At 40.8% G+C, this 24,864-nt stretch overlaps 2 long non-coding RNA genes across 2 annotated transcripts in view; one reads left to right on the top strand and one right to left on the bottom strand.

Moving 5' to 3' along the window:
* LOC148216244 (uncharacterized) overlaps positions 1 to 4,681 on the bottom strand; it is a 35,763-nt gene extending 31,082 nt beyond the window's left edge. The window contains exon 1 of the long non-coding RNA XR_015795608.1: positions 4,504 to 4,681. This is a non-coding gene — a long non-coding RNA (uncharacterized LOC148216244). The remainder of the gene's footprint in view (positions 1 to 4,503) is intronic.
* A 10,708-nt stretch (positions 4,682 to 15,389) lies between these two features.
* Positions 15,390 to 24,864, top strand: part of LOC112540385 (uncharacterized) — a 69,557-nt gene continuing 60,082 nt past the window's right edge. The window contains exon 1 of the long non-coding RNA XR_003084470.2: positions 15,390 to 15,648. This is a non-coding gene — a long non-coding RNA (uncharacterized LOC112540385). The remainder of the gene's footprint in view (positions 15,649 to 24,864) is intronic.

The raw sequence follows: 24,864 nt of genomic DNA, 5'->3' as shown, positions 1-24,864 counted from the left end.
CTATGTTTTATTTCCCATTGACACTAGCTTTTCACTGTTCCACTCTAGGGTCATTTTTACGGTTGCTGGTACCAGCCCTAATTCCAATTTAACCTGGGTCTCTGCAGTGCATATCATTTCCATAGCTAAGGTCTCAGATTATCATCCACATTCCTCTAGAAGGATTCTGATATGCTTTCAATGCTGTCCTTTTGCTGTGTTCTTTGTTTTACTGCCTGTTTTTCTTTGCTTCGACGAATCTGGGCACTTCAGCAGTAAAAAGGCACATAAATTTGAGAATGGTGTATTAAAAGCATCAGCTCTGTCTGCCTACTGGATCAGCTTTGAAACCTGATCTGAAGTTCTGGGTAGGGGTTCCTTTCTCCCCTTCAAGCTAAACAGGGGAGGGAAGCTGGTTCTAAATAAAATTAAATATCCATGTCAGAAGGCAATTTTTCTCATAAAAAGCTGCATTAAAAGATCGTGTGGAAGGAAGGAAAGAGCACACACAAATGCAGGTAAATTGCCTTGCCTGGCAGATATATTATTAATTGTGATTTATCAATATTCTGCCAGTGCTACTAGCCACCGTGGCCTCTTGGCTCAACACCCAACTCTCAAAGCTAAAAGTGTGCACAGGCAGTTTATCTTGTGATCCCTCCAAACAAAACAAGATGGGGGGTTGTTACTTGGCGAAGCCAAAGAGGCAAAGGAAAGGCGAGTTTTTGTAGGGAAAGGTATGTACTCCTGCATGAAAAATTCTTATTTTTTGCTTTCCAAAGAGATTTTGGTGACACAGAGAACAGAATGGAACAGCTACTGATCTTAGGTTCCCCATGCTTTTTGGCACGGAATAGCCCCTGTTCCTTCGCCGCTCCCCCATTTGTACACTTCAGCATGGGCTACACACCCAAACACAGCGATTCCCCAACAGTCTTGGCCTGGGCTGTTTAGATACATTATGTTACAACAATTTGCAAATAGGGCTATATGAAAATTGGATTCCCAAAGACAGAAACTACATGGTACAATAATACCAGGCCCAACTTCATTCCTGCATAAATGCAAGATAGCTCTGACAGACTTGTGCACTGGGATGCAAACACTGGGCAAAATCTAACCCCTTAAGACAGCCTTTTTTAATAACCAGAGGAAAATTGATGCGGTTTTTCCTCTTCCATCTGAGACTTTGGGAAATGTGAAATATTGTACAATTTAATCATCATCATCATCTCAAACATTTACTTTTCATTCCGTTACAGCAATACACTTCCAACATCTGTGAAAACACTATGGCTTCTTTTTTCCTTTATTTTTAGTTTAATATTGTAAACGAAACTAGTTCAGATATAATGCTTGTAATAGCTCCTTTGTAATTTATTTTGTCTTTATTTGTATAAACAAATTACATTCTCTGAATTTCAAATCTGAAAAATGAAAAGGAGGAAAAAACCAGATTTATTGGATGCTGTTAGGTCCATTGATTAAAATCTTCCCTCACCAATTAAAATGAGCAATTACCAGTTAAGCTGCTGGAAACTTCATCTGATTAAGCTATTAATTAACGCAAACAAAGCTGGCAACTGATGTCTACCCATCCTTTCTCAGCCCTAGAACCTTGAGATACCATTTCACAATTCACAAATCTATCTTTTTTGTCATGGTTATTCCAATATTATCCCAATATTTTGCTAGTAGGTTCTATGAAACGCAAAAGGGAGAGCCATAATCACAAAGTCCATGCAATGTTTTATGAGTTTAGATAATTAATCATTGATCAGTGTTACTATTACATATCATGATGCGGGGAGCATGGGGAAGGAATCCATAGTGGTTCGCAGCCTCCTCAGCTCTTATAGAATGAACATCTCTTTAGAAGTTAACTATGGCAAACATCAAAGTAGACTTAGTAAAAATAACCAAAGAGGACTTTTTTCAGTGATAGAGATAGAGGATCAACAAGAGTAATAGCGATCAGCCATCTCAGATGCTGTTACAGATCCTTATTTTTTTTTTTTCTACAGTTGTACAATTTAGCAGTGGGCCTTAGAAGCCATATGGCAAGGGTGCTAATCTTTTGGTACCTTTCCTATTCTCAAGCTTAAACAGGGTCTTTGCAATTGCTGTAGGATTCAGATTCTGTAGAAATGAGAGGATTTGACCTATCAAGTTTTTGAACTATTTCAGAAGGGATGGTGCTGGTATTGGAAGTGGCGAAAGATTAAATGGCATCTGAAAGAACAGAACATCAAGAAAGAAGCCCCCATCTTCATATCTTCTAAACAAATTTAATTCCTCACCATGGCCTTCATTGAGAACAGCCTGCTCACAATCTCCCATGCTCAAGTCTTTCCATGAGGACAGTATATGTTCACCCAATGATTATTTTTTCCCCTGTCCAGGATGTGAATCCTAGATTCCACCATATCCAATCACTGGAAAGCGACATGGCTGTAAGAAATGAAATGGCGGCGAGACTCTAGGAGTACAAATTAGTGGTAAGAAATTAGCATTTGCACCAGAACAGAAAGGAACTCCAAGTGCTCAGAGGTAAAGCAGGCATGACATAGAATCATGATCAGATCTGACATCTCTTTAAAACTCCAAACATAAAAAGCTTTCATTGGGGTGTTTCACTGGAGAGGCTACAGCAGCTTTTGGAGTACCCGCTATTGGGAAAAAAACATTTCAACATCTATTTTCCTACCACAGTTGCCCCAGAGATGGTGATCATGTGAGTGGGATAAGCTTAGGAAAACGTTTTGGGAGACCAGTCCTGGTTTTCCTGCATCATTTTTTATTTTGGCCCTTTGAGGAAAGAATAAAGGAAGATCCTAATGAACAGAAATAGCATTTCCATGAGGTAAAGCAGGGCTGCAACTGGAATCTGACATGAATGAGACACATTTTCCTTATACTGTAAGCCTAAATTAAATTATTTAAATCTTGCTTGTAAAGGAAGAAAGCCGTAGTGGTTGTGCCCCACAGAGATCAGCGGTTTGGTGGGGACTGCTTGGATTCTCCATCTCAAGCACCAAAACATCTTGGGTGGACTGTCATGCTGAAAAGTTGCAGGGTCTTGACATGAGCTGAGAAAGACGAAGCTGAGCTCGCCCTGCTGAACAATGCCCCTGTCAACCCCTGGATATGCCAGCAATGCCACAAGTCTACTATCAGTAAGCCTCTCTGGGCTTCAAGAATGGAAAATATGAGAGGGAGTGGCGCTGAAATTTGCAAAGAACTGTCGTTCCCAGCAGAAGCAATTTCGCGCAGAAAACAGAGAAGTGAATCTACAAGGAAAGAATGAATCATTCTCCCAACGGGTGTGAGCCAGGCGGAGTGTGATTGGTGCCATTTGAGGGTACCCCTCACTGGAAGTGCCCCCACCCAAAACTGATGCCTCATCATGTTCCAATTGTCCTTATATAACTTAGCTGTGGGCGGTTACACAACCTCACAGGAGACTCAACAGAGGGGAAGCCATTCAAGATTCCCAGTCAAAGATATGTCTCCCTTTCCTGCGTGTGCCTTTGTTTACCAGATTCATTAGGAAAGTTGAATTCTTTACATATCGACTGCCACTTGAAGACTACTGTTTCCACATCCCTTTTCTGGCCTGGATACCATTTCAACCTGAACACGTTTGTCACAGTATCTTGATTCTTCTCCTTCCTACATCCCACCATATATCGAGGCTGGAGAAATGAGCTATTATTATGGAGGAAAGTGCTGTTCCTGAAGGAGAACCAGTATAGTGCAGAATGAAGGCTCTCCATGCCAGCCGGGTCAGAACCACCACCACCTCCATCATCCCTGCCAACCTTTGCCACTCACTTTTGAAAAGGAAAATTGTATTATGCCAATAGAATACAGTTTCAACAAAAACTTCCTGAAGGAACTTCAGCTCTCCCTCCCTACTCTGGATGGGCACCTCTTGTTTACCGAAATCAAGAAGCTGGGGAGTTTATCTTAAAAGAGGGGAGTTGCCCCTTTTCCACCCGTCTCTGCAACTGACAGTGTGGGGTGAAACAAATGCATGCGTGTGCCTAAACCAGGAAAGTAGCAGTGATTGCTAAATTCCTTCTTCCACCTAGAGGAGAAACCTGCTAGGGCTTCGGTTAGAATCGAAAGAGCAAGAATCCAGTTTAACCAACTTTTCTGTTCCTTCCGCTTACTGTACAGTGGAGAGGGTGTTAGGCATTGATCTCAATGGCTCCAACCTAAGCCTGAGGTAGGCTCCCTGCCTGTGCCAGCAAGTCTTGATTTGGACCCCACTCTAACTTCTCTTGAATCCCCCTCCCTGCCCACCATAAACCAGTTGCTCCTGATTTACAGCTCTTCACAAAAGTGCATGATTGATGACCCAAGGCCCTTCCGTTATGAAATCGAACATCAGCCAGGGATGTTTTGCCACCCTGGGAGAACTTCTAAACTACATCCAATACATGCTGAGCTACCGAACTTGCAGCCAAAGAGCCAGGTTGCAAAACACAGACAAAAGTACCAAAAAAAGTTATCGCTTACCTAGCCCTCAGGACAAGCCGTGCAGAAAGGACTCAGCCCACAGGCCTCTTGCTGTATAATTCCACCTTGAAAGAGAGAAGGAAAGAAAGGGCAAGGAAAGAGAGCGCGCGCGCGCGTGCGGTGTTTGCGTCCAGCTGCCAAGAATCTGAGCTGGGAACTTACCACGTAAAGTCACTGACTTTTAGTCAAACAAGGGAAATCCTTTTTAAAACCTTGGCCCCGCCCAGGCCAGTAATTATGAGGCAGACAGACGGAGGAGGGGCCTCCTTACTGTAACGTGTGGAGTCAGAGTGACACCCTTTCATGCCTGCAAACTGCAGAAAACCTTCCCGCTCCTGAGTATTTGGGGCCGAGGCAGTTGGTATTTAGGGAGTCAGCATGATTATGGGTTTCAAGCGGAGGGGGAGTCAAGGTTATTTTGGGACAAAAGAAAAGTTGCTGAGCTCCGGAGTGGATTCCTCAGACATGCCACACATTTTGTCTGGAGCTGGAGTCTCATCCGGACGGCTATCCTGTAGAGTTTTTCATTTACGGCTGGTTCGAATTTTGTTTTTTTGAAACGTAGGAACTGAGATATTTGTTCTGGGAGGAAATGTTATTTTTGTAGCTTTCCTTTCAGGCCCAGCAAGTCTTAAGAAAGAGGAAATGTACACCTGGCCTTCAGGCTGTTGGAAGAACTTTACATATCATGAGTGTCCTGCTTTATAAAGATTGTTGCCCAACACGTAAAAAACCCCACATTTCAGAAGGAGACAGGGCCTAACTGAAAGCCTTGGTTTCCATGTGTAATTTTTTTGTCAAGAATCATTCAATCATTTGAGCTTTAGAGGCCACAGACAGGCTTGTGCCTCCTCTGTTACAATTAGGTACCCGGTTCCTTTCTGAACAGGGTACTTGATTAGTATATATATTTTAATTTGACGGTCATGAGAAGCAGTCTGAGTACATTGTCCATATGTACCCTCTCCTGCCTCAGTTAATTTGTTAGTTGTTTTTCTGTTAATAGGAACATTTGGTCAAACCAAATTTTCAATCCAAATCAATTGTCGACCAACATCTCGATATGGTTTGACAGGGAGAGCTGAATTCAAGTGCGGGATTCTTTTCCTGCTGGGCCAGCAAAAAGCCAACCCATCTGCTTTCCAGTCTTGGTTGCTTTAGAAGGAACAAAACCAGCCAGGTTTTACTGATGTTTTACTACGTGAGCCTTTTTCAAGCGCAAGTTTTCTGGGGTTTTAAGACGCAGAGTGAGATCTGGCACTAATTATGGGCACAGCCCCACCTCTGATTCATTTCAAATGAAGTTCATGCAAAACCTGTTCTCGCTGGATTATATACGCCTTTGATACTTGCTTTATCACTTCAGAAAATCTATTGGTTAAAATGAACAATTCTTGGATGAAGCTACTGGCACCTACTTTCTTGCTGAATATAAGCAAGAAAATATTTTGAGATCTTTCAGGTTCATGAGTCAGATCTGAATATTTCTGGGCCACAATCTTAGAGGAAAAACTACGATATTTGATCTGAAGTATCAGTTGAAAATCTCAAAATAGATTTGAAAAACTGGAATCAAAAGCACAAATGTGAAGTCTTGATCTGAATCAGTGACAATTCACATGGCTATTTTTTTACTAGCAGGTACTAAACAAATGCCAGGTTCTATTGGCACAAGAGTGTGTATTTTACTCTAATCTTCCCAGCTTCTCAACAGATATTTGAAAGTTTTCCAAGGAGTAGGTTCATCATCTTGAGAAACTCAAAAGAACTAAATATTCCACAAAAACAAAACATCAGATTGTTTTAGCTTCATCACTGCCTTAAACAAACAAACAAAATGTCCTGAGCTTTCCTTTATATAAGTTCTTAGTGTAAAGATGGTCCCTCCATTGCTGCATCACTTCTAGGAAGAATAAAAGCTATACTTCTAGTTTAATGAAATTGCCAAGTACTTATACACTGAAAAGGCCTCAAGGGAATACAAGCATATCCTCAAAGGACTCACAAGCACAGCGGTCAGAATCCATCATCCCCAACTCTTTACACTTGATTCTGGAGATCCTCCATGGATCTTGTGTGACCAGAAGTAAAAGAGGGTAGGGATTCAAACTTAGCCATTTCCTAATGTGCCTAAATTCCAGGTATATTCGCCTCCATAATTTTAAAAGAATTGCCCTGAAACAATTTTGCGTATCAGGTCTTCAAGCGAACATCATTGACAGCATTCTCTGACCACTACTGGATGCCCAAAACATCAGCTACATTGCAGCAGGGTGGGGTGGAGGAGAAATTAAGAAGAAATGGATGTTCAGAGCAAGATAATGTTTTAGACTTATCATTTTCTCTTTATTGTTAATAATTAATATTATTAACAATATAAAGAGCAGAGGCAGTACAATTCCCCTAGGTCAGTCTAACCACCTTGACACATAACAGAACTCTCTGTAGCAAATTCTGGGAAGTCTTAATTGAAAGGTCAAGAATCTCTTGCTAATCATTCTCTGCAATTCCCAAGATTCTTTAAGGCAAGCCATGATTCTTTTAGTAGTGACTATGGTATGATGAGATTTAAAACAACAACAAAAAAACCGAGTACATTGCAAACACTGTATCTTCTCCATATTATTTCCTATTCCTTTCTACAGTTAAGTACCATCACCGAAATGTGTCTGAACATCTTAAATTCAGGGGCAAAATGTGCTCCCAAAGACACCTTTAGAAAAAGCTTCAATTGTTTCAAAATGCATGCAAAATGTCATTTATCCTGCATAGCAAGGAAGCAGATATAGCTTGAACTGATGCCTCACTCTCTCTCATCCATACAGATACACTCAGTCGTTGCCATACAGCATTTCTGATTCTGTGTGGACTCTCTATGGAGATAAAATAGTAGGAAAGGCTCTGCCCATGGCTGAACCATTTGCAAAAGTCTAGGCTTTGCCACCTTATAGTGACTTCCTTTCCATGTAGTGTTTAATACAATAGCCTCATGGTTACAGGCAACTGTTATCTAAGACAGTAGTGTAGTCATCTTTTTAATGAAGCAAGTCCTGGCTTGTGAAGTCCAAGGACCTACAAATGGGGCAAATCAATTTCATCCTTATATGTGTTTTACTTTTCACTTCCCCTCCCAACCTATGGGGGTCTTTGAAAGTTAAAAAGCAACATGCATGTCCTGGACAGCTTAATGCTGAAAGGATAATTCATCTGCTTTAAGGATACTCTTCCTTAAGCAGAGCTCTGCTTCTGGTGTAAAATGTCTGGCAACCAACTGGCACTAGGCAGGCTTTGAAAACAGGCTTTGAAAAAAGTCCTTCAGTCAATCTTCTGCCTGCCCATACAAAGCACATCATTTGCCTGGCCATTACAAAACCCAGAAGACAACCTAGTATCCCCAAACAAAACGGGTTAGGGTCCAGTACCACCAACCTTTCCTGAAGCTCACCCTACCTTTACCTGCTCCTCCACATGTGGGCATTTAGAATGGCAAAGTTGTTTATGCCAGCTTATATTCCTATCAGTGGAGCTGCTCAGGGTTTGGTTTTCCATTCCACAGAAGCTCTGCCCTTGCCTTATTTTTCCATGCTGAATCATGAGGGCAGGAAATTCCAATTTTTTAAAAAAGAAAAACAAAGAAAGCAAACAATTTTTTTTTTTGATGGCTGCACCTTGTATTTCTATAGCAAATCCAGAATGGGAAAGTACCCTTATTAGTTATGGTATGTCCAGAAGTTTCTCTTTTGTTACCTCTAATCACATCACGCATGAACATACATTATACATGTAAGAAGTGAAAAAAAAATCTTTGCTGGAAATTTGCACAGAAAAGCTCTGGTTGTTTATGATAATGACGCCTTAGAGATGTCACGCAAGATATTGCAACCAAGGTTGATGCTATACATTGCATAATACCTACCAAATATATGATGTACTACTTGATAATATTTATAATTCTGCAGACGTTTGAGACAAAATTTTTCATCATCTCCATGATTGCCATACTGGCTGGGGAAAATGGAAGTTATAGTACAGCACACCTGCGGGTTGCCAAGTTGAAGAGTACTGGATTAGGAGAAACTGTCCTATTGCATGTAAATCTCTGCCCATTTGTCCTCCTCAACTATCTTTATACAAACGTTTTGCACCAATTCAGAATGACTTCTGATCTGTCTGATCTTATGATATTTATTTTTCATTCTGAGCATGTTTATCTGTAGTAGGAGCAAACTATTTTTTCCACTGGAATCATTGCAACTCTGCAGTGCTTGGCTGGGCTGGCTCTAGGCTAAAGCCAAATAGGCACCAGCCTAGGGGCACCAAATTTTAGGGGGTGCCAAAATTCAAAAGACTTCTGAAAACCACAATAAAAAAGCAAAAAGCAGTAACGGCACACCCCGTGAGGCAGCACACCCGCTGGAGGGTTAAATATAATTTTGTAGAATTGTTGCCATATGACAACAATGGGTGCTGATGTTATTAAAATTATTTACAGTGTAAATTGGGTGAAAATGTCGAAGAAAAGAAAAAAAAATTGTCCAGGCTAAAAATCATAAGTGTAAAGCTCAAAAACTCAAAGAAAAAAAGAAATAAGAGGGCGCCTTCTTGAAATTCCAAACAAAATCAGAAGATGAGCCAAACCATAGGAGGCACCAGAATATGATTTTGCCTAGGGCACCAAAATGTTTAGAGCTGGCCCTGCTTATGGGCAATCTGTTTTCCCACTGATTGTACTTACTCCAAAGTACAGAGGTACTCCACTTACTCCACTTCCAAGCTCCAGGACTTTATTCGTCACATCCAGGCAATCTTCAGCATCCAGGTCATGGTGCCTATTTGTAAGTATTGTACAAATAATAAATAAATAAATAAATAAATAAATAAATAAATAAATGTCTAAACAATGAATAAATAAATATAGTACTGAATCAATCTCTCTCTCCCCCCCCCCGCCAACTTTTCTGGCCAGCACAGAAATGGGCAACCATGGTTACATCTATCAGGAAAAATGCAGGGGGAGGAATGGAAGCTTTGCAGCTAGGAAGTTTCCCTGGTCAAGCAGCAAAATGCGTTCTGGATTCTGAAGTGAGGGGAGTTTTGTTACTCCAGTATCAGTGGCGGCTAAGAGCGGGGCAGGGAGTGAATGTCCAGTAGTCCATTGATCAGCAGGGGGGGAGCGCTGATTCTCTCACGGCGTTCTAAACGTTTCAAGGCCAGCCATAAGCCCACACCTAACTTCAAATTGCTCTGAGAGGGATCAGTGGAGGGGAAGTGATGGGGTTAGGAAATGAACAGATATTGACCAGATCAGGAAGGGAAGGCGCTAAAACCATAGGATGTGCAAAGTCAGTGAAGGAAGGCCTAGCTCAGTGTTGTGCAAACTTGGCCACTTTAAGATGAGTGGACTTCAACTCATGGCTGGCTGGGGAATTCTGGGAGTTGATGTCCACTCATCTTAAAGTGGCCAAGTTTGGACAACACTGGCCTAGCTCTTCCATACCCGAATGCCACTTTTGATCCTATTTAGACTGCTCTCTTTAGACATGAAGGAGAGGGGGCATATAAAAATAAAAGCAGCTTCCCAAATACACCTCTTTTGGGGCAAGGAGCGAGGGGCTGGAGACAGACCTGCTATTACCAAGAAATGTTCTTGAACGTTCAAATGAACAGGAGCCATTGTGTGGATTAGGAGGAATGGTTCTCCTGCCTTCATCCATCCCAGTGATCTCATTCCTAGTGGCTTCCCTGAAAAATAAAGGCCACGGTTGCTGAGCTCCCATCCCTCCATTGTCCCTCCGTGTCCTTTCCCAGCACAAAATTGAGGGCAAACCCAGGAATTCCTTCCTCTGTGTGTTTTTGTCAGGCCAATGGTCCCCGGCTTGCGTCAGCTCTGACTGAGCTCAGATTTCCTTCACTGCGATAAGCGGGCTGTGCACACACAGAAAGATACACACACCCTCTCCATGGCAACGCTACACACACAGACATTAAACAGTGTTTTACTTCGGAAGTCAGCAAAGCCACGGGACGTCACTGTGGTTGCTGCAGTTATGCGAGGCCTATAATATAACACTTAATTCAGGACAGGTTCCCTGGTGGGGAGTGGCAAAAGCTATTTTGTTTTCTCCCTGCTAAATACAAATCTCTGTAATTTGAGCAACCTTTCTGGCTGCCACCTCCCCCTCAGCTTCAAATCCCTGAATGGCTGTTTTTTTGTCCTTTCCTTAGCAACAAACAGTGTTATTGATTCTGGGGTATCCCCTGTCCCTTTTTTTCAACCCCCAGGGCAGATGGTGTAGTTTTAATTCTTTGAATTTTCACGGAAACCTCATTTTTTCTTGTTCTCCCCCAAGCCCCACCCCAATGCTATAGTTTCAATTCCTTGGCTTTTTGTTTAGAAAAACTTCACACAAGGACTATGGCTCCTAGTGAAATCCATCCCCATTGTGAAGAGCTTTGCTTTGGAGTGTAGGAGAAGGAGCAAAGTTTTAACAGGCAGGGGGTACATTATCCTACTACAGGTAGTCCTCGTTTAGTGACCACAATTGGGACCAGCAACTCAGTCGTTAAGTGGAGGGGTGAGGGAATGGAAGTGGAGTGAGATAGCATTAGTGTCATTTGATCCCATTGCCATGCCCTGATTTATAAATTTGTATCTGCCAAGTGAGAATAAGAATTCATGCATGGGATGATCAACTTTCCTCCAGATATGACAGGATGAAAGCTCTGCAAATTCCCATCCATCAGGAGAATCCTAGTCTCAGAGCATCTTGGAAAAGATTTGGGTTTGGGGAAAGTTCGTCTGCTATAGCTTATCTCACAATAAATTGTTGCTTTGGCCAATGACTCTTTGTTGATGCATCATCATCATCATCATCATCATCATCATCATCATCATCATCATATGAATAACACTGACATCCATATTATAAAGATACCATGGAATAATGCAGGTCATGCACTGTAAAGATTGGTTCTTTGTAGTAAGTTTTGCATTTGTTATAGGAATAGTCAGGAACGTAGTTATCCCATTAATTCTTAAGGACTGATTACATATCACATGTTAGCACATGTTAGCCAAATTCCAATGCTGTTTTGTTGGGAAAGGAAAACTGTTTGAAGAAGAAAGAATTCAGAGAAACACTGCAAACTGGGAGGGAAGGACATTAATCCCTTTCCCCAGGTACAGTTGCTTTGCTCTAAATTAGGGGAACACACCTTTTGGGGGGCAAGGCCAACCTTGGCCTTTGAGAAGCAGCATTTCAAAAAGTTGATGGGGTCAAAGGAAAAAAATGAATCTAAGTTAAAAACTGATTTAATTAATTTTAAAACTAATTAATTAAATACAGTTGGCATGATTGCTCTCCATATATTTAACAATCCCCCTGTCCTCAAACACACTGACCATTACAATTTGGTGGCAGCTTTGGTGACCCTCTGGGAGCCTCACCCTAAATTTTGTGGTTACAGTTACTCCTGTGCTCTCCTGCTCCAGTTGCTTTTCCCCCAAAGGCATTTCAAAAACATGTTTGCTATCTTATCTAGTATATCGTTTATTTACTTTAAAAAAATCCCAGTTTTCTAAGTAAAATACCCAGTGCAAGTGGCTAGTTAACTCTACATAATCCGTGATAGTCTGATAGAGGCCATAAATCACATTATACTGTACTCTTAAACTGAGTTTTGGAATAAAAGTTATTTCTGCTCCTTAAATGACAAACATTGTCTTTTGTTTTCTGGAGGATGGGGCTCAGTGCAATAGTTTGGTAGCCTTTTGTCACTGGGACTGTGAAACTTTTTTTTTAAAATTGCAGTCATTCCTATCCATCAGAAAAGAAGACATCACATTGAGGTCTCTCCTGTCATGGACAGATCTCCTGGCCAAAATCTTGGCTCAAAAGTAATCCAGTCTTCTAGGCCAGAGGTTTTCAAACTTTTTCAGGCTATTAGTTAAAAAAAGATCCCTGCAACCCCTGATCATGAAGCAAAGCTCTAGTGAGAGAAAATTGGCTGTGTTCGAATGAACTCCCCCCCGCCCCCCCAGTCTCTCATGGAACACCATCAAATTCTCATGGAAATCTAGGGTTCTGCAAAACAGCTTGAAAAACTCTGCTTTAGGCTGAATGGAGAGCCGTATATAGTGGTGATCTTGGATAATTTGGCAATGGCCTTCAGCACCCTGGTCTTCACAGATGTGTTGAGATTGCAACTTTCAGAATTATGGTTAGGTGTGTGAGGTGATGGTGTGATGGACATCAAAGTAATTGATTTTGAAGAGGTCTAAGAGAAATTCATGGAGGATAAGGCTATCAGCTACTACTAATCTTGATGGTTAAGTGTTGCCTCCAGAATCAAAGGCAGCATATTTTCATTGCCAGCTACTAGGGAGCAAAGAGTAATCAGGCTGTCACTCTTCTGTCCATGCCTGCGAGCTTCCTGGAGGCACTTGGTGGTGTAATGTGTGATTCATAATATTGGATTCAGTGGGCTTTAAGCTTGATCCAGCAGGTCTCCTTTTCTGTTATTTAATTTTTTTGAATTGTCATAATTAACATCATGTCTACTTTGACCTGGAGAGGTAATTAAAGGCAAATTTAGAGAAAAGTACTAAACTCTATTTGACCTATAAAGAGCTTGCTTGATTCACTGGCAATAAAATCCCAGTTAACATATTTTTAAACATTTGCATATTTTGCTTGCTACTTGTTTTTTGAAGCCCTGTATCATTTGTCTGTGGTGGCATAAGTCTGGATAAGGACTAAGTCTCTGAAATCAATTAACACTAATCTAGTCAAGCTTCTGAGTGTTTTATCTGAATATATACAGTATATAAGAGGTTGATTTAGTTTGTTCTTCTTCTGAGAACTTGGGACTGATAGAAATTGTAATGAAGTTTGCAATGCAAGTATAAAAAAGCCAGACTAATAAAACCTATTTTCAAATATTACATCATTAAAAATGATTTGTATTTACTGAGCTACTATCAAAATGGGAGGAGAAAACAAGTGGATCTGCACACAAGATATTCAGTAATATTATGAATGATAAGAATATGGGAATATGGAGTCAACAGCCCTATTCATTTGTAAAGCTTCAAGAATAACTGGCAAAGTCAGGTGTGCCAGTCCTACCTCCCAGCACCCTCTGATTTCCCCATGTTGATCAGGGAGGTGTGCAGGGGACTTCTGTTCACATTTGTTTGGAATCAACTGGCTCTTGGAAAATACATTTTAATTCCCATTTCATCCACAAAGTTCAATAGGTGATGTTGGGGCAATCTGTATCTTGCAAACAAACAAAAAAGCGACTTTCCAATTGAGTGGATGGATGGATGGATGGATGGATGGATGGATGGGCATCAAAGTTTCCAACTGAGTAAAGGGTTCTATTCATACTTCAGAATGCCAGTAAATCCTCCCCAGGTTGACTTCCCTATTCAATAAAGTAAAATTGGGAACACTGGAGAGGAAGGCAGCCTTTCCCCATTTGCACCTAATCATTTCCTGGCCGAACATCTTGTTCGCCTGTATCCCCATGGTGTTGCCTTCATCTCCTTCCCCACAGCCCATGAATGAGAAAGCTTTCAGTTGGTGCAAGTGGGAAAGTAAGTATTTTCCTCTTGTTCTAATTCCCTCCAAGGGCAGCCCCACGATTGTAAAACTGTTTGATTTGGTTGCTCATTACCTTGAAGGAACACGAGGTGACTACAGTGACTTGAAACAGAGGCAATAAAGACAGGATAAGGGTTGGCAATGCAGAGAGCCCATTTCATGCTGATAGTTTTCTGCCAATTCAAGCATGGTGGGGAGCACTCTTACTTAGTAGTAGGGAAGGACCTTGAAAATCATTGGAGATGGAATGATCTTTGTGCTCCTTCTCTTCTGTCCCTAGACATTCTGTCTGTTAAGCCAGCCTCAGGAACTAGCAGCACAACTTGAAAGTCTGCCTTGACTGAACATTTCTAACTCCCTACACTGGGAGAGTGGCCCCTTATTCATCAGAAAAGTGGGAAATGTTTCACCAAAAAAGATAATAAATGAGACTTCAGATCTGCAGTAAATATGAACCTGTTAATGTGGCAAAAACACTAGGAAGTAAAAAAAAGTAAATTTATTATAAACATTTGCTCTGGTTTAAATAGAATATAATCCATTTCAGTCCAGGAGGAAAAACTTTGCTAAGGTGACCTGTGTGCTTGCTCAGTCGGTGGGCAAGCGCTCAAGGCATTTTTTCCGCTTTTTTTTTTCATGTTTCTTTTTTGATAAACTACATATTATAAATTTTAAAAGAATAAAGGAAGAAAATAATACAAGTTTAAATGAATATAAAAATACAAGATACAAAAATAAACAGTAAATTATGGGTGCATAGTCAACAAAACTAAAATATCATATGACTAATATATTCTAATACATCATTAAAAGCTTATAATAACTATTAGACACTTCACATCCATGTTCTAATCAAAACATGTGTCCATTAAATTTTAAATGTACTTGGTTAACACAATTGGGGTCATCAAAAAAGGAGAAAGAACGGAAGACTATTGGTGATAAACAATACATTAAAACAATACTGTAAATTATATGTAGAATACATACATGTCAAATTAAAATATAAACTCTAAAACCCAAATTTTGGATGTGGCACAATTCTATATATAAAATTATAATCTAAAAATGAGTTCCAAATAGAATTAAATTCTGTATCAGATTTACTTTTTAAGTATGAAGTTATTCTAGTTATTGAAGCATACTTTCACAATTTGGTTAATCATTCATTCTTCCATAGAAGAGATCAAAGATCTTTTTCAATAAAAATGCATATAAAATCCTTGTAACCATTAACATATACAATGCCAATTCAGTATATTTTGAAGAAGTGTATGGTTAACGGAAACTTAGTAAAAATATCACAGGATGAAATGGGATTACAACTTTCAAAATTTGTTCCATTCTGCAATGGATTATTTTCAGTATTGCTGAGCTTTACCAGTTTGCCACCATGGGTGGAAAAAGGATCCATTCTGTTCATTACATTTCCAGTATTTTTTTAGAAAAGGAATTCCTTGTTTCAGCAATCAAGAGTGGAGTGATGTACCATCAATAAAACATCTTAAACCAGTTCTCTTTGAGCACAATATTTCAGGTCAGTTTAATGTTCTTTTTCCATTGAAATGCTCACTGTTCAATTTCTATAACTGTATTCAAATTCTGCATCCATTAAGTTATACAGTCCTTGTCTTGTTCAGGTTCTGAGTTGTATTTCACTACTAAATTATAAATTGTGCCTAACAAATGTTCAGTATTATGTGTTATAAGATTTTCAAATTCAAGTTTCTCAATATTCCCCCTTGTTTCTCTAATCCTTGTGTTGTTGTACTGCTTATGTGATTGTGTGGAAACCAATTAAGTGTAGAAAAGCACTGTGTAGTAAGAGACTTGAAATAGCTTAACTTCGTCCTGTTTATACTACAATATTGAAATCTGAACAAATTTTTGTCTCTTCACTGGGTAGATTTCTTAGTGTCTTCATCTTTGTAGTAGTAGGCATTCTCAATGTCTCAAGATATTGTTGATGGGTAAGTAATTCTGCTTGTATTTCCCTTCTTATGGTACTTTAACTTATATGTGGCCATATATCTTAAATGTCAGTGCTGACAGGATGGGAGAGATCAAGTCCAAGGCCACTAGTGTGTGTGGTATATCAGGGTTCCTCACTTTTGCCCCTTCTTTTTAACATCTATATGAGGCTGTTGAGTGCAGTCATCCACCTCTCTGAGGTCAGATATTGTCAATATGCTGATGGTACCCAATTATACATTTTGACTCCAGATTGCCCAGGTGATGCTGCCAAGGTCTTTTTTGAGTGTCTGGAGGTTTTGCGGGCCTGGATGGGGAGGAGTAGGCTCAAGTTCAACCCTGGCAAGACTGAGTGCCTGTGGGGTTTTGGACAACCCATGTTTCATCTTTAGTCCTGAATGGGATTGCACTGGTACACAGTCTAGGGGTCTTCTTGGTCTCAAGGTCCTGCTTGAGGAGCAGATGGCAACTGTGGATAAGAAGGTCTTAATTCAAATCCATTTTATGTGTCAATTTCCCCCTAATCTGGACCGGGAGGCCCTTCAGACAGCCACATGTGCCCTAGTGATCCCATGAGTGCACTGTTGGAATTTACTCTACATGAGGTTTCCTCTAAAAGCCACACAGAAGCTGCAGCTGATCCAGAATGCAGCAGGGCAGGCCATTATGAACCTGTCTCATCATGCCCATATAACACCTTTGCGCGGTGAGCTGTACAGGTTACCAGTAGGCTCCTGGATACAATTTAAAGTGCTGGTTATCACCAATAAAGTTTTCATGGCTTAGAGTCTCGTTATCTAAAGGACCATTTGGCTTCTGTAGTTTCTGCCTGGCCTGTAACACTGGACAGAATTGGCATGCTCCATGTTCCATCCATTAAGCAATGTCACCTGACAGTTTCTAAGAGGTGTGCCTTCTCTGTCAAACATTTGCCTCCTGGAGTAGCATCTCTCCTGAGATATGTCTCCCATTTTGGCCATGTTTAAAACAGCCCAGAAAAATACAGACATTTTAATAAGTGAAATAGGAGAATAATCCTTAAAATTAGCTCTCTTGTAACCTGCATTTACTTCTCCACATGAATGCTACCATTTGCTACACATTTCTGCCAACAATAGACAAGGTTCTTACAGCTGTCACAAAAGAACTCCACGCTCCATCTCATCAACCAAGTCCTGACAGTTACCTCTTTTTTGAGTCAAACAGATGCCCACAAAGGTATTCCTTCAATTTTGGGAAAAGGTGGAAGTTGCATGGCCCAAGTCTGGATTGTATGGGGTAAAATCCTACTTTGCAATTGCCTTTTGGGTGGCTCGTGAGGTGCAAGAGCTAGACCTTGCCAACCACAATCCTTTTTTCTAGTCCATCCTTTACTTTCATCATCACATGCCCAAATTATGTGAGTTTTTGCTTCAAGGTAACAGCCAACCTTTGTTTAGTCCAGGACTGATTGATTGATTGATTCGTCTTGCAACTCATGCTATTCTTCATAATACCCTTAGTAATTGTGTCCAAATCCATAATTCAAAGGTGTCTATCTTCTTTCACTCTGTCTCAGAGTCCAGCTTTTACAGAGCTGTGTGTATAAAGGCTGTTGCTTTAACTATTCTGATTCATGTTGATGGTAAAAGAAAATGAGATCATCTGCTTTCATGTCTTCAGTATCAGCTATCAATAAACTAAGCATTCAGACTGACATTACCTGTCATCTTAATATTTAACATCAACTCAGATTATTTTGCTTCTCATTTTTATTTTCGTAATGAAGTACTCTGAGTCTCCTTTACTTTCAGTTAATAAAGTAAAATATCATCTGCGCACATCTCAGATTGTTAATGTTTCACCCTCCAGTTTTAGTCCAGCTCTCATTGCTTCCAATCATGCCATTTTTATAATATATTCACTGTATATGTGAAATAGATATATAGATAATATGCATCCTCGTCTCATTCTCTTCCCTATTCCAAGTCCCTCTGTTTCTCCAAATGCAATTCTCATGGTTATTTTTTGAGCACATAAGTAACTAATTTCTCAGAATCTCTAGGGGAAGAGATAATTTCTAAGTGACTGGAATTAAATGAAGGTGGTAGGCTGAACCATTTTTTCCACTTGGCGAGAGCTTTTGCTGCTAACTCTGTTCCTGTGTCTATTAGGCTCCACTTTGCCCTAAACTATCAGAGATCCTGAATGCCCTCTGATTCTACCTGAGCCATCTCCTTTCTCTGACACTTAACCCAGCTTCATCTCCCAAACTGCTCTCCCTGAATCTCAGAGTTGAGACTGTGGAAACAAGGCTGACAATTGTACAATGGATTGTACAAGCTTTCTGCAAGAGATTAATTCAGAGTTCTCTACCCCTTCCCTGTGTTGCCCCTGCTGCTTGAGTGATAAAGAAAAGAATGTTAAAAAAGAGAGAAAGTGCTAAAGGGGTGCTGGACAGAGAAAAAAGATGTCAGAACATTCAACCCCAACTGCTTTGGGCTCTTGCTGAACCCGTTACATGTGCCCCCAACTCCAGTGTTCATTCTGATCTAAGGGAATTGCTTTTGCTTGCAAGTCATGATCAGTGGAAGCCTTTCTTTACCTTGACATTTATCACACTTCTTATTTTATAGCAGAAACAGGTCTTAATGTTATGGGTGCCTTTAGCTTTCTGATCTGTCCTAGTCCCTCTTTTTTAAAATAAACAAATGTCTTCGATTTTTTTCACTCTTTCTCTTCTTTTCTTGCATAAGATGTACATCAAGGTCATATCACTGCAGAACTCAGTTAAAGTTCTTGAAAGTATCTGTTTCAGCCTAAGAGTATGGCATGTGCTTAAAGCTCAGTTGAATCAGTTTAGGAGTATTTCATCCTGGCAGCATTATCTCTCTACTTTCTGAACATTCTGAAGTTCAAAGTTTTTGATTTTTTTTACCCATCACTTCTTTCTTTCCTGTAAGGAATGGCATGAGGAAAGTGTCTAGGAAACTTTTCTCATTATAAAAGAATGTCAGTATCCAGTGGGATGGGGTTAAAACAAATCAAATGAGTTAATTTTAACCAGAACATGAGTAATCTTAGCCTTGAAGAGTTGGGAAGACAAAAAGTAGGGTATCAGTGACCCAGGAAATATTGGATCTGTGCTTCTTGGTTGAGAGGACATGTATTTTTCTTCTTTGTTATGCTGGTTTGATTAAAAATAAATGATGTTATTGCTATTATTTATTTATTTACTTACTTATTCATTCATTTCTTAGATTTATATACTGCCTTTTCTCCAGGATTTCAACCACAATGGTACAGAGTATTCCTTCTGCTATTTTTTTTTTCTCACAGCAGCAACCTTGTGAAATAGGTTGGGCTGGAGAGAGTGACTAGTCCCAAACAACCCCGTGAGCTTCCATGGCTGAGGGTAGACTTGAACCTGTGTCTCCACAGTCCCAGCCCAACACCTTCACCACTTCATCACATATGAAAAGCCCCCCTTTGGTGCTGTAGCACCTAAGCTGCATGTGCAGGAGGGCATGATAGGAAGCTATGCCATCGTGGAAGTGCCTCTGCAGGTGGCAACTCTAGGATAAAGTGGACCTTCCATGGGTGACTTTTTGGTGCCAGGAGACCTGGCATGAAAAGGCCTGTTTCCTCTCCCCCTTCCCCACTGCCCCTGCCATCCATATGATAGCTTTTTGGCACAGAGGGACAGTGCTGACCTTCTTGCTATGCAAAGCAAAGGGCCCTGCCCACAGTAACCTCAGGTGGCCAAAAGGAGTAGGGCAGACCCTGGCCTCTAAACTTTCCTTGGAAGGATTTCCACAGATTGACCACTCAGAAGAATTAGAAAAATACTTTTGCAATAGAGCAAAAAAGAGTGGGCTGGGTCAGGATGGGTTGAAGATGTTGCCCATGCATGTCCTCAACAATGAGTTGGGTGATGGTGGTCACCTTTTTGGTGGAGCAGTAGGATATGTAGATGAGCCCTCTGTTTCATAGGCACACAACATATCTACCATCTGTTGTTCCCTTCATTAGTTTGGGCTCCTATATTCCAGCTTGCAATCTTCAGTCGGTCATGGATGTCAGCAGATGAGCCCACAAATATTGATCTCTGCCACTCATCATAGCCTTTGTCAATCAAGGCTTTGACATGACACTTTTTAGGAAGATAGAAAGGTATAGACCAGGTTATTAGTCATGCTCTGGTCTCATGCAGCATTTCTTGCTAAAGTAAGGGCAGTATCAGTCAGTGATGGCATTTTTTGTCAGTATGCCACAAGAACAACCAAAGCTCAGATTTACCCCAATTATTATAAAAGTATTATCAAAGTATTCGATGTCAGCTATGATCTCTAATCTAGAAACTATCTTGCAAGTCAGCATAGGATTGTCTGCATTCTACCAGCTCAGAGGTACATGCAATATACTATCAGACACCCAAGCAAGTGTCTACAGCAGAGGTAATTACAAACAAGATGGTGGTCACAACATCATGATCAAAGGTCCTGCTCCTTTTCTACATGTACAGAAGTTGTACAAAGGGCCAGGGTTCCATTTAAAATGTCATGACCACCATCTTGCCTCTTTTGATCTCCCTCTCCCGCAAACACCAGAGCCCTCAAGCTACTTCTTCAGAAGAGAACTAGGCATTCCTACAAAGGCCACAACAAGAGAATGAAGGCAACATCTCTGCCTAGTTGCTTTTCCCATAATATACGGTCTTCATAGGTCATTTAGCTTAATGCTGGGAACTGTTGATAGACCTGATATTTCATATGTCAGAGTGTAGCATAGGCAAATGGATGGCCTACAGAATAGATTGGTTTCCATGTAACCATCTCCTTACCATCATGCCAACCACAGGAAGAAGAATCAAATTGTATAGAACTAACAATCTATATGGAAAAAAACAATATTTGAGGGAGAGCAAAATATGATGTGACCTGTGAACAAGAGGCTATAGGTGTAATAGGGCCCAGGCCTGCTGTTAATCAAAGTGAGGCAGCTATCTCAGAAAACAGATTCTGGGTGTTGTGAACGGGCAGCAAATGGCTAGTTATTTAATTTGTTATTTTTGTACACTTAAATCCAAGAAGGAAGATGCGGAAATTCCCAAGCCTGAGATTTAGACATGCACTTAAAGAAATGCGCAACTTGACCTAAATAGCATTTCCGGAGAGTTTTGAAGATGATTTAGAGAGATGAATATTTTCCAATGTTGACTGTACACACAAACATTTTTATTGCCTCTGGTGAGACAGATTTGGTAGGGTTATGAAAAAAAAAAAAAGTCCAAACTTGCAAAACCTGTTTCTCAAATACAGAAGTGGAATGAGTGTAGACACACCATAAGCAACAAATCCCCTTTCAAACCACTTTCAGCTCCCTGGAGAAAGACAAACAAACATCATAGTTGGCCTCTTCTTTTTCTCTGTCACTTCAAGCACCTGTAGAAAGGTGTACGCATCCCAGGAACATGGTTGAAGGTTGGGGTGTTCTTGCCTTTTGGTTTCTAAACTTTTTGAAGCTAGTCTTTTTCATGTTCTTTTTTTTCCCTGAAGACAGAAGAAGCAAAATAGGGGGAAAGACCGGCTGGGAATTCCAAGAACAAAGGAAAGGCCAGTCTTGTTTGCCCATCAGATTCTGTAAGTTCTAGCAGAAGGACTTTGCCAGCAGGACTGGCTGGCTGGGGGGTGGGGGTGGGGGGGTGTATGGAGAAACACATGTGGGAGAGAAGAGTTTCACATGGTTGTGACTCACTCCTCCAGAGGCGATGCTGCTCCAGACAGTTTCCCCGTTTGGCTTTTGTTGGGTTCTTCTGCACAGAGTTGCCAGGTTTTGCTCTCCAGTTAGAGACGCTGGACAGAACTCGTCACTCACATAGGAGGAATCATTTCAGCTTCAGTGTGTAAGACTGGAGGGACCTTAATTTCTAAAAATATGCCTGGTCAGGTGGGTGACAGACAAGGCCTGCAGAGGCTGGCAGTTCTACCTAGACATCACAGGCTGTGCAGCCAGTCCAGCTATGTCCCTCCCCAAATATCTAGGTGGCTCCCAAACGCTCCTTTCCTGTTGCTCTACTGATGATAAAAGCTGAAGGTAAAAATAAAAGAAGATTTTTGGAAAAACCAGAGCAGAGGAAACCACATTCTCTCTTAAGTGCCTCCAACAGTTGTAGCATATACATTTGGAATTAGTTAAAGCAAAGTGCGTGCCTGCTTCTGATCTGAGATGTACACACAGTATTCAGATACACAAGCATAAACCCACAGCAATCAAAGGCACATGACACTGTTTGCTGCCTCTGGGTTTCCCACCTTCTCACATGGACAGGGTGCACTTTCAAATATTGGATACTGCAATTCTTCCAGCCACATTCATTCATTCACATGTGAAACAGGGACAGACCTAAGCCATAATTTTACATCAAAAGGCTTGTGCACTAAAATCTACACCACCTTACATTTTTGGGGCATAGAACCCCAGCTTAGCTACAATGTCAAAATTGAGCCAGGATTCAGGAAGGTGAAACAATGAAAGTAAAGGAGACAGGGAGAAAGGGAAGAAGACATCTTCTCCAGCACCTACATGCAACTTGGGATATAAAAACCAGACTCACAGATGGTCCTTTATCTCTGCTGGCCATCACAGAGCTCATTCAGATTCTTCCTTTTACATCACAAGTTCATTCAGTGACTGCAAATCTGGAGTTTCCATGGGATTAGAATGTATTCTTTACAGCAAACTTCTACCTGGTGCCCTGCATGGGGCAGGAAGACTGGTCTAGGAGATCTGCAGTCTCCAAATGGGTTTTAAGTTGCCAGTACAGTTGTTTTCATTTGTGCTGATCCCAGAATGCTGAAGAATGCTTGAGATCGTTGGGTTCTGAGATGAAAAAAAAAAGCCCCTCCCCCAGTTCACACTAAAAATGTAATTAAGAAAAAAATGCTAGCAATCCCATTCTCCCCTCCCCCAAGTTATGTTGTTATGATGAAAAGTTATATAAGGGATATGACTTTGCATGCAAAGAAGTACTTTACAAGAAGTACTCAAACCACCTTGACATAATTCCTTTGTTTTATTTAAAAACTTATGAAGATGAAACAACAGCAAATTGATAGTTTTGCATCCGAGACCTTCTTCCAATACCTCTAATCATGGTTGCAGGCATCTGGTAGTGGGGATGAGGTGGGATAAATACATTTATTGGGAGGGGGGAGCATCTGTGAGTGAGGTGAAGGAATGACTTAAGACTTGCTTGACCAAAGGAGGAAGGGGTGAGATGGAAGAGTTTGCTAGTGGGGACACCGAAAGTATAAAAGCTCCATTCAGCCATTGGGACTTTCTCCACTTATACATGCTCCAGCAACCTCTTTTTTTTGCTCTGTCCCTATGAAGTCTTTGTTTCACCCTTAAGTTGTCCTTAGCTATTTCAGTGCTAGTAGTGTTTCCTCCCATAAGCAAGCAACAAGCCATGGTGGTTTTAAGGTAGGCATAATCTGACACGCTTCACTAACCATTTGGTCAATGGCACAGTCAAATGATCTCTGGGATGGAATCAGTCTGGCAGCTATTGACTACTCTAGGCTGGTGGAGAGACACCACTTCCCCCCTGGTCTTTGGGTACTGTCCTACAAGGACATTCTAGTTCAGGAAGTGGGAAAGTCTGGATCCTTCAAATCAGGCTTCCCCCTTTTCTAAGCCAGTTAATCTCTGGCTTGGAGATCTGGCTTTGAAAGAGAGATCCGCTCCTCAGTTTTGGGAGCTCTCCTGTGTTGAAAAAAAGCCCCACTAACAGCTGACCGGTACTACGAGACTGCATGGTGAAGAGGAGAGCCAGCCCTCTCCTGTTGGCCACCTCTTAGGCAGGCTTCTTCTGAACATATTGTGCAAAACATGCAAAGGTGGGAGCCAGTTTCTATAGTGAAGTAAACCTATTGGTCTAGAAATCTGTGAAAACGTGGCTCCACTCCAGCCTCATTGCCATCCCATGTTAAGAAGAGTAACTGGTGGGTGTTTTCCCTCCAGCTGGTGATGTTTGGTGGGAAGAAAAGGAATTAAAGCCAAAAAAATTCACCAATCACTTTATTTTACTTTCCCAACACACAGTAAATAATAATGCCACTATTTGGCAGAAATCTAGAACATTTGCCATAGAGGCAGGATAAGGATCAATAGCTGGGCAGCAAATTTTACAATTGTATCATTTTCTGCTGGTTCAAGGACTAGTGGACAGTATGGAACAGCCCTCAATACTGCAGGAAAAATTCCAGCTTTGCTCCAGTTTCAAATAAACTGAGCCAAAGTGAGAAAAAAGTTGATTAAACTCTCCAGACAAGCTGACATTGTGCAATCAGGCAGATCCAGAATCAGCTTCAAGCTGGCTCAGAATTATTGTGTGAAGGTATACTTAATTCCAACATTCTAAGGATGCTTTTTCAATCACAAGTCTGTTTCATGTTATATCCTCAGGAATGCATTTTGCAAGAAATATGAGTGTACATTTTGAAATTAAACACTGAATCAGCCAGTATTAGAATGTGTCCAACTTGCAAAAAAAGTTGGTTGATCACTGCTTAATGGGATGCAGGATCCAGTCATCTGATTGGTGAGTACAGTGCAGATGCTGGCTTTATTTAAAGAGAAGTATTGTCCTTGAATTTTGTCTAATCAAACCACTGTGTGTGTGTTTAAGAAGGGCTGTTGATTTAAAGCCTGAGACCCCAGAACATCCCTTTTAGGCTTGCATTCTTGAATCTGAGATTTCCATGAGTAGAGCTATGAGTCTGCTTGTGATAGACTACTT

Source organism: Python bivittatus, unplaced genomic scaffold (genome assembly GCF_059951505.1).
Source record: "Python bivittatus isolate LINGU-HERP-01145 unplaced genomic scaffold, Pbiv_v1 ctg000220_np1212, whole genome shotgun sequence".
NCBI classification, from domain to species: Eukaryota; Metazoa; Chordata; class Lepidosauria; order Squamata; family Pythonidae; genus Python; species Python bivittatus.
Note: the sequence above shows the minus strand (reverse complement) of the source record. Positions and strands in the feature narration are given on the sequence as shown.